Source organism: Vespula vulgaris, chromosome 10 (assembly GCF_905475345.1).
Source record: "Vespula vulgaris chromosome 10, iyVesVulg1.1, whole genome shotgun sequence".
Classification (NCBI taxonomy): Eukaryota; Metazoa; Arthropoda; class Insecta; order Hymenoptera; family Vespidae; genus Vespula; species Vespula vulgaris.
The window spans coordinates 570,601-583,790 of record NC_066595.1 but is presented as its reverse complement, the minus strand read 5'-3'; positions in this window follow the sequence as shown (position 1 = coordinate 583,790).

Genomic DNA, 13,190 nt, shown 5'->3' with positions numbered 1-13,190 from the left:
CGGCGACGCCAAGCAGATAGCCGGATCTCTTCCGTGTGGGACCGGGTAATCTTTATATCGAGCTGGAATTTCGAGAAAGAGAAGAGCGAAAGGGAAAGAGAGACAACGAATTAAGTCGATACGACGCGATCCGAAGACCAAGTTGCTCGAGCACTTAAGCTCGGAAATAAATTTTTTATCTTCGTGTCAGCCGAGTCTCCTATCTGTTCGAAGGATCGTCGGAATTAAATTTCCACCGATAGGATTTAATTAAATCGTCTTGTAATGTTGGTACTGTCGCGTTCTCTTCCGAGCTTTCGGGTGGACGAAATCGATCGACTCGTGCCGTATCGGATACGGGTCTTAATTTATTCCATCCAATAGCACAACCTGCAGCGATCGGAAAGGAAAAAAAAGAAAAGAAAAAAAATCTCTATTCACCGTGTTATCGCTATACCCGATCGGTTGGTTTTTCTCCTTGTTAAGTCTTGTATTTTCTACGGATTAAAGGAAGACGTTAACTCGGACTTCGTGGAACAACGTAATCCGACGATAATAATAGGATGGCGATCCGAGCTTAGAACGCTTACTGAAATCCACGCTTTCCTGATCGTCTCTCTTAGAACCTCGATCTTCGTTCTTACTGGCGTCGATAACATCCACGAGATTTTTCTCGTGACCCAACGTCCACGCTTAAGGGTGGTCCAGCTACGTAGAGTTTCGAGCTTATCGGGACACTTTAGTTCAACCGCGGTATTGCCGTCTTGGAGTTAGCCGACGACCTTAACGTCTCTTCTCCTTCCGACCGTTCGGTTTACGGCGAATTATCATACGCGAGCCGGAGGATTTGAACGCTTGGCGAGCTTATAAACGACGACGGTACGTTTCTCGACGTCGGTTCTCGACTTCGGAGCCATGGCGAGAAAAAGCATAGGAGGAGAGGTAAGAGAGAGAGAGAGAGAGAGAGAAAAGAAGAAGAAGAAGAAGAATAAGGAGGATGAGTAGAAGAAGATGAAGAAGATGAAGACGAGGTCTGCGGTTCGTTCGAGGCAACCGCACCGAGTCGCTTTTTACTACGAAGGCAAAACTCGAGTTAGAAACGCAAAAGGAATCTCTTTCCAAGTACGCGTTCACCAGCACCCTACTCGTCATCTCAAAAGAGCCTCTTTTATTCTCTCTCTCTCTCTCTCTCTCTCTCTCTCTCTCTCGGGAGAAAGAGAGAGAGTCGCGATAATGCTCGCGGCTTTCCAAATATTTTACGTATACGACGGAAGGAGACAATGCGCCGTGTAAGTTTTTATAACGCCCACGAACGCGCTCGAATACTGTCGCTAGCGAGGCGTGGGTCGTTTCGACACGATTTACGAAATTTTACGAGCTACCTGCTCTCTGCACGCTCCACCGAGCTCCACTTTTTTTCTTCGTTTGCGTTCCACCAGAGAAAAAGAGATGAATTCTATCTCGTATTTTTTCATTTACGATCTTTATAGGTACGTTCTTAACAGTTCGTCCTTCCTTCGGTAAAGAACAAATGGGTTCGTTGATTTTACAGGCGTTTCGCCTTACTCCATGTTGACTGTGCAAGCGAGTCGGCGCACGACTTATCCGAGGATGATGTCTTAAAAATGATAATCAAATCACAGGCTATTCAATCTCACTCGCGAGGTGGGAGGCCCGACTTTGTATATGTACTCGGATCGCGTTTTCCTTTTCTTTCTTCTCTCTCTTTCTCTGTTTCTCTTTCCCCCTGTCTCTCTCTCTCTCTCTCTCTCTCTCTCTCTTCGTTTCTCTCCACAGGCCTCAGCATTACCGGGACCATGCGTATGTACAAGCTTCTCCGCGAGATACTGTGTTTGTTTAATCGAATAGAATACATTAGCCCACGCCATGAAAGGCGCACCACCGAGGAAACACCGTGTGGCTATGTACATATATTCCACCCTGAGAGAGAGAAAGAGAGAGAGACAAAGACATACAGAGAAAGAGAGAGAACATCGTTGCTGGGTCAAAGAGTAAGATGAAAAGACAGTGTTCTCGAAAAATGAAACTCTTTCGAAATCCATCTAGCTCCTTCTTCCTGATCATCGATCCGTGCGATCGATTTCGTTAGTGCTTGTCCCTCGATCGAGATCAAATGATTCAGCTCTTACGATACGGATAATCAAGAGGAGGGGTGTTATAAAGGAGGCGATCCAAACGCGCACGAACCACTGACTCAATCATTTAAATCGTTTTAATTATTCCATCGAAGGTCAGCTTCTTTGAGATCGCTATAATTTCGATGTCTTTGCGTTTGTCTATTTCTCTCTCTCTCTTCCTTTGTTAAATGGCGCGAGAGGGGACGTCAACCATTTATCTCGTCACCCGTCGCAGACTCGTTGCGGGTGACATCGATAAATCAGTATTATCGGTAGACTCCATCAGCATTAATCACTATAATGATCCCGAGTGTAGTCGCGACAAGGATCCAAATACCAGCGCGGCCCTTGCCTCGAGATGTTCACCGTCGTTCGGTTATCTCTCGAGACCTTGGGTCACCGCTCATTATCAGGCTTTTATCTGCTTACGAAAAGTCTCAAACATAGTGTCCACCCTCTCTCTTCCTCTCTTTCTGTCTGTCGTCCGAAGCAACGTGAAAGAGAAGGACGTCGTCGAAGAACACTGGTCCTTGAACCTGCTTATCTTCCACTGACCCGGCTCCACCTGATCCACCTCTCCTGCATGCCAACCGACAACCTGCTGCCGAAGCGCTCTCTCTCCCCTTTTTCGGGGGTGGGGGCAACCTACGCTCCGCTCGAAATTTTTCTTTTCTCTTATTCTCCCGAGCATTTCAAAACGGGACGTATTTTAAGGTACACGCGTTCAAAGCAGTTCCATGCTAATTAGAGATCGGCAGTTAATTACGTATTCTACGCGCGTCCTTATCGATGGAACGTCACGCTTCGCGAGTACCTACGAGTTTCGAAATTGTCTCGTCGCGGAAGGAGGAGGAGAAAAAAGGGAGAAGAAAAAGAGTTTCGCATCGAAGTAGCACGAAGGGTCTACGAATCGAAATTAAGCCGACACGTAGGAAAGGAGACGATTCAGGAGGCTTTATCGCGAGAGCTACCACAGGCAGTCTCGGCGAGTTCGTTCCATTTACGTCCGAGTCGCCAACAGGACTAGCTAGACCGAAAGAGTCAGATAACCGAGGCTGCTTGGTCGACCGGCTCGGTCTATCTGCTCCCGCATGGGATTCCCCGTATCTCTCTCTCTCTCTCTCTCGCTCTCGCTCTCGCTCTCTCTCGTTTCCTTTGGTTTCTCTCTTCTCTCTAGCGTAGTAGTCCCTTTTACCGAACACGTTTGCTCTCTCGCCTCTTGCCAACCGCGGCAACGACTCTTACAGAGCCGAACGGCAATCTGTCTCTTGACGTGTGATAAATCAATCCTCCTCGCGGACGTGCGAGACACGATCAGGGGCCTTCGCGCGTTTACCGCGTGCACGCACACCTCCAAGTGGCGCATAGCAGCTTACGCGGACTTAGACGGATCTACCTGATACGTACGTACAGGCGTACGTGTGTAATGGAAAAAATGTTTCTATGACGAGTACCGGTCAATGTCCAAGGAACGATCTAATGGGACGGAACGAATGACGGACGATGGTTTCTTCATTGTCGCGATTCGAATTAAAAATTAAACGATCGTTCGGCGTACGCTTTAATTAATTTGTCCTCGGCGATTAAAAGAAGAAATAGAAGTCTGCAAATAGGGATCTGCTCGTTTTTCTTTCGTAACGAACGATCGATATTCTCGGAGCTGAGAGAGAGAGAGAGAGAGAACTTTTCTACCGATATAGAGACGTTAGAAACAACGTCCTCCCACGCATTGAACAGAACCGACCGAACCGGCGCGTGTTTCTTCGGTGAACGACGTGAAATTCTAGATTTTATGAACTAGTCGCCGTGGACGGCGTACGATAGGATTGATAGCACGGATAGGGGTATATCTCGACCGGACCCAAGGATTACGATTTCTTCCTCGTTCACCGAAGGACAGTTTCGACCAACTCGTACTGTAATTAAATAATAGCTATCTCCTTTCGTGACTTTGGACTATCAGTCTCGTCGAATCTAATATGGACGGATCGTCGCTTCCTTATGTTCGTCGACCTCATTATCGCAGCGGGACACCGGGAAGAGACGACGAAATAAGACACGAAATTTCTGTGTCTTATTTTTCTCCTCCCTCATCTCAGTAGAAGATCTTCACGGGTCTCGATCGATCAGATTATCCGTTCGTTGGATCTACGAATTCATCCAATCAACGATCACCGTTAGAGACGATCAGTCAACGAGCATTCGCGAAGACTCCTCGACTACCGAGGCGAACGAGTAACGAGGCACGCGAGCGCACGCACCCATATGTATATACACGCATCAACAAGAATCTCGTGGACGATCGCACGTACCTACCTACTTACTCGGCGTCGAGCATCCCGAGTTCTGACGTAGTTGGCAAGGAGAGGCAAGGGAGCCGGTGATCGCTCAATCATGCGTGCCAGGTGCCGACGATAATTCGTGCTCCGATGGATGCAATCGAGCGCGAGGTCGCGAAGCCGGCTCTCTGTCTCTCTTCCTCTTTCTCTTCCTCTTTCTTCCGCGCACAGATTGCGCAAGAGCATCGTTGCTGTCGTCTCATGCGGACGATGGTGGCAGCGATCGACCACCGGATAACTCGATGCCACCGGTAGTTCCTCCTTCCTCCAACGTTTTGTTATTAGTTGAGCGGGAGACAACGCGAGTCGACTTTACGGCGATAGCGTTATCTACGTCGCGAAGCTGCCAGTTGCAAAATACACGGACTTCTCGACGTTACACATTGATTCGAGAGACGTACGAGAGTTTGTTCGTCGCACGCATCATCTAATAAATCATAAATTCGCTCGAAATCTCAGCGCGTAATTCGATTAATCGATTTCTAACAGCGCGTGCGACACAGTTTAAACAGGATTGACGCTTTTACGGAGATTCCTGCCGTAGCTCGCTCGAGACGAAAAAGATGAAATAAAGAAATCCGGTGGATCGAGTTGCCTCGGCACGAAGGAAGCAAGAGGGAGGCGTTAACGATCGGCATCCACGCGTACACTCGAAGGCGAAGATAACTAAAGACGAATTCATTGCCGGCCGTGCCGGAGAGTCACGTATCTCGTGCGTTCGACAACGACGACGCGCTCTCCGGACCACCTCGCAAATTAAATCGCAAGAACGAGCCGGCTAACTGAGGGCTCGCGGACCGAGGAGGGAGAGGAGGAGAGCGATAGGCGAGGATATATCGTCCGTCGTAGCTCGGTCTCTCGCGTGTTCCCTCGGCGATTTGTGCGCCGAGCAGGTACGCCGATATGCACCATTGATCCGCTGCCAAGGATCATTAGTTCGAAAACATCCGAGGTACTCTTTCCTCCCCTATCGGCCGAATGGCCTAATAATCGTAGCTTTTATATTATTCCGTGCCGTTAACGGACGGCTAATTTTATTAATCGTAGAGAGACTCGTTCGGTCTCGCTGAATTTAATGATTCGATCGTAGGCACGTTTCGCTGATCGAGAAACTGGCTTTGGCTGATTAACACGACCTTCGTTCGTTTCTTTTCCAGTCAGATTGATTCTCGAAGGGATTCAGAGGGAGGGAGAGAGAGAGAGAGAGAGAGGACGGGGCGTATTACACATCGACAAGCGTATACACGCTCGTTTCGAGATCGGTCGTGCGTCCGAGCCGTGCTCGGAGGACGATAGAGATACGGACTGGGCGCGTAGTCTTTCGAGAGGAGCGTAGTAGAAGTCTCATCTTATCGGCACGGTGCAAATTATAGAAGGCATAAGGGGCCGAACAGGCATATCGCGGGCGAGCCGCGCGATCCGGGCGTCGCGCGAGCAATGCATATTCAAAGGACCCCCTGGGCCCGCTACCATCGTAGCCACCGTGGAGTCAGGACCAGCGATGCGACAACAATCAGCGAAACAAACCCACTTATGATCAACAAGAGTATACGTTAGTCGGCGGAGCCGCGAGCCTCTCGCGGACAACTTGTCCGCTGAATATTCATGAACCACCTCCGTCCTCCGTAGGTACGCGAGTTGCACCGTGGAAGGAAGCGAAACGGGTTAATGGACGGACGGAAAGAAAGGAGGTAGGCAAGGAAGAGAGAAGGAAAGAACGAAAGGGGCAGCTCATTGCGATAAAGCCCATTCGTCTCGCGTACGCGGAAAGCCAATTTATAAAGATAAAGCTCACCGAATTCGAACTATCTCGCTTTCTCCTCTCTCGTCGAGAGGGATTCGTCCGTCTGGGTATTAACTCCGTCTCGAATAAAAACTCGACTCGTCGTCAGGAGTTTCATCTCAATCCTATGTAGGCTGCTACGGTATTCGTCGTCGTTCGAGCCACTCGGCTAATTTCTATCGGTCCGTCGACCGGAAAGATGTGTCTTTAGAGACGGCGATTCGATCGAGGGTAATGCATTTTTCTATGCTTGCTCGTGTGGAAAAGGAATTTTCTAATGGAATATATTTTTTTCGTCGGAGGGACTGTTAGTTATTAATGAACTGTCCGTTACGTTACAATATAACTCGGACCTCCTGCGACCTCTACATTACGCTTTTACCGATACTCCTCGCGAGATTTTTCATTCTCTTTCGATATCGGCGTACGCGTTACGTGTAAGCGGCGTATCGAATTTTTTCTCAGGCTCTCGGATTCGATACGTATGAATTTTTCGAAAGAAACGCCGCGTTGCACAATCGAGCGAACGTTTCGCGCTCGCCTAATTCATTCCGGCGTCCACCTTCATTTATCAGATAGTATCGTACTAAACGGTACATTCGATCTTACGACCGCGTCGAGCGTTACTCGTCGAGGAAAGGAAAAGAGGCTGCACGCGAGATTGGATTCGCTATCTGGTTCGACCCGCGGAGTTTACCGGTCCTCGCAATGCTTAACGCTGGAAGGATCGCATGATGCGCCAGGCTGGTTTCGTTGTCAATTAATTATAGGTATCTATCTTTCGGCGGATAGCCATCTCGTAGATTGCTCCTTCGGGTACCACGTCGTCTATACTTTTAACGTACTATCTCTTCTCTCGTTGCGTGCTGGATATTTAAATTTTATTCGCATAAATCAAAAAACTCGTACGATCTTAATGGTATAAATTTCGAAACGAATCCTGTCTCGTTTCTTTTCTCTTCTTTTCCTTGTCTTTTTTCTTCTTTCGACGAGTCCGTCGAGTCCCTGTTAAAATCTCTATCAAGACTTTTCATAATTAACGTCGCTGATAAATAACACCTCTTGTAATTAGTTGTCGGTGGTGATTGGAAAAAAGAAAAGGAGAAGAAGAAAGAAAAAAGGAAGGGAAAGGAAAAATCACCTAGGCATGTAAGTACCTAGGTAGGGTATATCGTCCTTAACGGGAAGAGCATACCTTTCGAGGGAACGACGCGAACTCGCAATCGAGGACTCTCTCTCTCTCTCTCTCTCTCTCTCTCTCTCTCCTTGCGGAATCCAAACGGATCACCTATTTCCCGCGATCTCTCTCGCGTCATAGATTTATGACACGGTGCTCGCTATCCCGCGTTTCTATAATCGGAAGCCATTGGTAACACCTCGATATCGGAGTCCGGATCGCGCGAAACTGGCGCCAGATCTCCTCCGAAGCAGCTCGGCGCCGATTAGCCTATAATGAGAGAAAAGCATGGTTAATGTGGTCAAGGAGCGAGCGAACGTGCATTACGCATTTTCGCGATTGCTCTCTTTTCTTCTCCTCCTTCACGGGGGATGCTCCGCGATGCCTAACGCAACGTATGTTAATTAAAAGCGGACTCGAGGATTTTTAAGGCGCGACGTCTTCCCGCAATCTGCAGTATATCATAGCGCGTTTCCGAGAAATTAGATTACCGAGATGGGAACTCGCGATCACGAACGTAAACTTGAGAAAATATGCTATTACGCGTTCGCGGATGAATAAGCGCGAGAAGGCCACCATGGTAGATCGAACGAAAATGGAGATGGACGGGAAGAGAAAGAAATTGAAGGGAATAGGGTCCGCGCAGAAGGCTCGTACAACGAGGAGATAACGAAGAAAGAAGAAGAGAAACACGGATATCTCGTGGAGGGCGTACGACCGCCCGGAGTATCGAGAGAGAGAGAGAGAGAGAGAGAGGGAGATGGAGAAGCGGCGAAGGCGCGGCTGAGTGCATAAAACTGCAAAAATAAGCAACCTGCTCGCAATAGGCGCGTCCCCACGCACGTTTTCTCGCACACGCGATCTCCGCGTACGCGGCTTGGCTCGGGTGAAGCGGTTTGGACCGAGCGAGCGAAGGAGAAAGAGAGAAAGAGCATAAGAGCGAGCACGCACGCATAAACGTGACTCGCCACGGCACGGCGAGATGTATCCTGTGGGCTATTCTCGTTCGCACGTAAGAAACGTATCGCTAGCTTATGCCACTAATGAGCTTCACGGCTAGTTCTTACCTATGTTACCTCGTGAAAGTCGATACAGTATTTTGAGAGGACTTCCTCGAACGGTGCATGAATTTTTCTTATCGTAATGGAGTACCATCGTCGAGATAATCCAAACATTGACGTTGCGATTCTCGCCTCGACTATTCTTCCCTTCGTCGTTACGCGTGCGAGCGATCAACGTCAGTTCTCGAGAGATCTCGATCCGTAAGACCGGCCAGAGGGAAAGTTTATCCGGTTCAGCACGCGACGGAACTTATCTTCTCTAGTGGCCCGCGCCTGCGTAATCGCAAGCGTAAGAGTCGTTAGCGAGGCTTTCGTACGAGCTCGGTCATAGGAATACGTCTGGACGAATAATAGACGTCTCCTCGGAGAGCCGTTAATACGAGCGAAACACGAAGGAGTTTAAGAAACGCATCGATCCAACCGGACGTTTCTTCGAAGTCTCGTCGAGGGAGAGTCGACTCGATCGAGATCCCCGAGAGATCTACGAGACTCCTCGGTCTTTCGTCGCAATTACCTGGCATAGTACGTACTACAAATCGATCGTAGCGATTCGCGGATCGAAGATATCAGCGGGGACCCATAGCCCGGATCACGAACGCGGAGGCGCGATCTATGACCGTCGGTCACGCCAGCCTATCGTTCTTCAGCACTTAATTACCCCCCGGTCGATGAAGATCGGGGTGGTCCATGATTTTCTTTCTCTCCTGTCTCTCTCTCTCTCTCTTTCTCTCTCTAGCGTCTCTCGGGTGCTTTGCCCGAGTTTACGCCAGATCGTAACCGATTATCTATACGAATGTCACACTCTATCCTATTTTTCTTCCATCCTTTCTAGTTTATAATCACATTCGGCGACGATTCGTGAAGAGGTTCTCGGTTAAAGTTAAACAACTAGTATTTTCACTTTTGAAAGTTGCATCTTCTAGAGAGAGAGAGAGAGAGAGAGAGAGAGAGAGAGATCGCACGTAAAGATGTATGTCGCGTGTTCTTCGTTCTGCCGTCACGTTCGGAAACCATTTCGCGTTTAATATCTTCTCGAGTGCTCGTCTCGTACGTGGGAGAACGTACATAGGAACTCGAGCACGCGATTAAGATCCACCGATCTTCCTTCGCTCGTTCTCTCGCAAAAATCTTCGTTATCCAAGTTGCGAAACGTAACTAGACGCGCGTACCTCGTTCGTTCTCGTCCGCAAATCAACGTTTCACGCGATATCCTTGCAAATAGAGATCGTCCGGTAGTACGCGTATGTAGGAACAGACGGAGATATAGGTAAGAGGATCGAATATGTGTGTAAACGTGTGTATGTGTAATATGCGCATATAGATACTGCGGAATGGCAGGCGGCAGTAGAGACTAACAACCGTCATAAAGCCCGCGATTCCTCTCGACGTAAGTCCAACGATCATAACAGTACAAGCGAGACGGGTATACAATGCGAAACGCTCCTCGTGTCTCGGGTGTCTCCTCGTAGTCGTCGTAGTCGTCGTAGTCGTCGTAGTCGTCCTTTCGTTCTCGTGCTTCTCGACTCGGATCGTTTCCACGCTCGTTCTTCTTATAAGGATGACGACACGAGACGAAGAGGAGGACCAGGAAGAGAAGGTTGAGGGTAGCTCGGAGAACGGCGCCAGCTTGCGTCGAATCCATGCTTTCGACTTGAGTTCAAAGGAGGAGTAGGAGAGTGAGGAAGAAAAGATAAAAAGAAAGAGAGACAGAGTAGGGCGGACAGACACATCCGTGACTAATCTTTCACGGTGAGGAGTCCTGCGAGTGCGCGCGTCCCGGTATCGTGAAGTTCTTGAATTATTGCCCTGTTATCTCGGCTCGTTGCTCTCCGTGGGAGGGGCGGGACCCCCTTCTAGATCCAGTTTCATGAAAGGCACCGACTCTCGCGGTTTCGTTCTTTCTCTTTCTTCCTCTTCCTCACGTTCACGGGAGAGGGATAGAGAGAGGAGAGAAAGAGAGAGACAGAAAAGGAGAAGAGAGAGAGAGAGAGAGAGAGGACACGGCGCGTTTCTCTAGTTCTAATCTGTCGGCCATTAGTTAGGCGGTTATGATGCCGAGTAGAAGAGGGATGCAGGACGTTCGCTCGGTCGCGCGCGCGCTCATGCGGCGGCCTTTTGCTCGGGAAGGGGTATATGATGCGAAGCACGTTGCCCGTGTCGCCGTTTGTCCCGCCGTTCTGAGGCACCGAGACCACCCTGAAAGCTGCAGCGAGAGAAAGAGAAAAAGAAAGAGAGAGAGAGAGAGAGAGAGAGAGAGGAAGGACCCACAGCAACCTGCCTTCCTCGAGCCGTCCCTTACCGCCTTTTTCTCTCCTGCTACCGACTCTCCTCCCTTCGATACACTTTGGAGCTTCTTCCGGAGGAGAAATTCGGTTGAGGATCCTACGAATCTCGGCTGTTGACCGTTCCTCTCTCTCTCTCTCGAGAGAGAACGATCCGCTTGCCCTCGCGTGGCCTTCGTCCGTAACTTATGCTTCCACCTCCTGACCCCTCGAACTTCTTCGTGGCTTTTACCTTTCCTTGCTCGTACCTACCCTTTCTCGTGCTATGTCTACCGTAGGTCTTACTGGCAGGTGCGCGCTTCAATATTTTTCACAAATTATTTTCTTTTTTTTTTTTAGGAAGGAGAAAGACAAGAAGAAGAAGAAAGGAGATCAACTAACGCGATTATCAATGGCAAGAAAACTCGAGTCAAAAGAGCGTACGGTTAATCAGAGAGAAAATATAAATTCACGTACGAAACTAATTGCTCGTACCTGTTCGACAAAGGGGTAATTCGTTGAGGCCGCGCCAATAAACACGTCCCGCTATCTTCTCTCCTTTTTTCTTTTGCTCCTCGCTTCATCTCCACCTTTTCTCCTCCCGCGTGTCACGCCAAGTGGAAGGGCTGGCTACTTCAGGAGAGAGGCAGGGGGTCTTGAGTTATTTATCCGCGGAAGGGTCTATTAATTTCGAGCCAATAATAACTCGAACTCGTCGTACTAATTAATATATGAGCACCATAGCTTGGCAAGGCTCAAGCAGGTTCGTCTTCGCCGCGAGTGTATCTTAAGGACTCGCTCGTCGTCCGTCCTTCTTTCTCCTTCTCACTCTCTTTCTCTCTCGCTCACACTCATCGTATCGGCAAAGCGATGATGGAGGATCGGTCCCGCCGACAAAGATACCGCGACATGAGCCATGCGTTCTCGTTGCACGAAACTCGATCGACTCTCTCTCTCTCTCTCTCTCTTTTTCTCTTCCTGCTCCTCCTTGTCTCTCTTCTTACTCTCGTACCTCCTTCCTTCACTCTCGAACTCCGATGGAGATCTTTATAGGCGTGTCACTTCGATAAAAACGTTAAGTATCGACGTACGGCCTACGGCTTCTGCCAAAAAGCGTCGGACCGACGACGAAGGAACGACGGAAATACGATGTCGTTCTGACAGGATCGTAAAAAGATTTTTTTTCATCGACCGATAAAGAGAACATTAAAGAGGAACTCTCTTTATTCTTTCTCTTTCTCTCTCTCTCTCTCTCTCGTGCTTTACATACTCGTCTTGCACGAAATTCACTCGCGAAATGTTTGTGTTTTCCTTTTTTGCCTCACAATGACGTGATGGTACGTAAGTATTTACCAGCCTCTTACACGGCTAATAAATAGTAGATTCTTTCGTAAACAATAATCTCCTTCCCGTATACCGTGTAGTATCATTACGTTAGAAAACAAACAAAGTTCACCGTACGATCGTGTCGAGACACATCGTTTAGCGTGACACCTCGAAGAAGGTCACGTACGAGTCAGTCTAGCGGTAATGTTCGTAGAGTCAAGACGTAAGATTTAACACTCTATCTAATTCTATTCCCTTTGAATCTTTATACATACTCGGTTGAGTTCTCCGTGTCTTCTGTACGTACGTCGTAGAAACGGTTAAGAGGAGTCAAGGGAATTGGTACGGCTGAGTAAGTAAAGTTCTTCGTGTATACGAGGAGAGAACACGTGCAAGAACGATTTCGCGAACGATCGGTCGAACTCACGAGAAGTCGTCGAGCGGATCGGCGAGGCCGATCGGTCGGGTGCTTCGACGCGTGACCTCGCGGCCAGTTATCGGGTTCCTTGGAAGAAGCTTGCTGAATATGTAAGAACCTGGTATAGGCAAAGAAGACGAAGACGACGACGAAGAAGAAGACGAAGAAGACGAAGAAGAAGAAGAAGAAGAAGAAGAGGAGGAGGAGGAGAAACAGGAGAAGGAGAAGGAAGAGGAGGAGGAGGAGGAGGAGGACGGATTTCCTTCGTAGGAGTGCCGATGTCACGGGCCCGTGCCACTAGAGCCACGAGAACCACGAGAGCACGGAGGATCGAGAAGTTAGTTAGCTCGTTTACGGTCTCCGTAGTTTTCTCTTTCTCTTTCTTAGTCTATTTATCTCTTCCGCGGAACAGTGGTAGTACGAGGCACGTGTGTCTTCGCCCGAGTACTCGTCAGATCGATTTGCGCCACGAAGATTAGAATGAAAAGGGGACAACGACTTTGATCGTATCGTATGGAGAATAAGAGCGAACGTCGGAATAGAGACGTCACGAGAGTATATTGCGCGAGAGAGAAAGAGAAAGAAGGAGAGGGAGAGAGAGAGAGAGAGAGCGCTGATCTATTCCAAAGATTATATTTACCTACGCTTTTCTCGAAATTGTATGTTTGTATTGAGAAAAAAAATATGTAAAATTGATAAGTACGATAT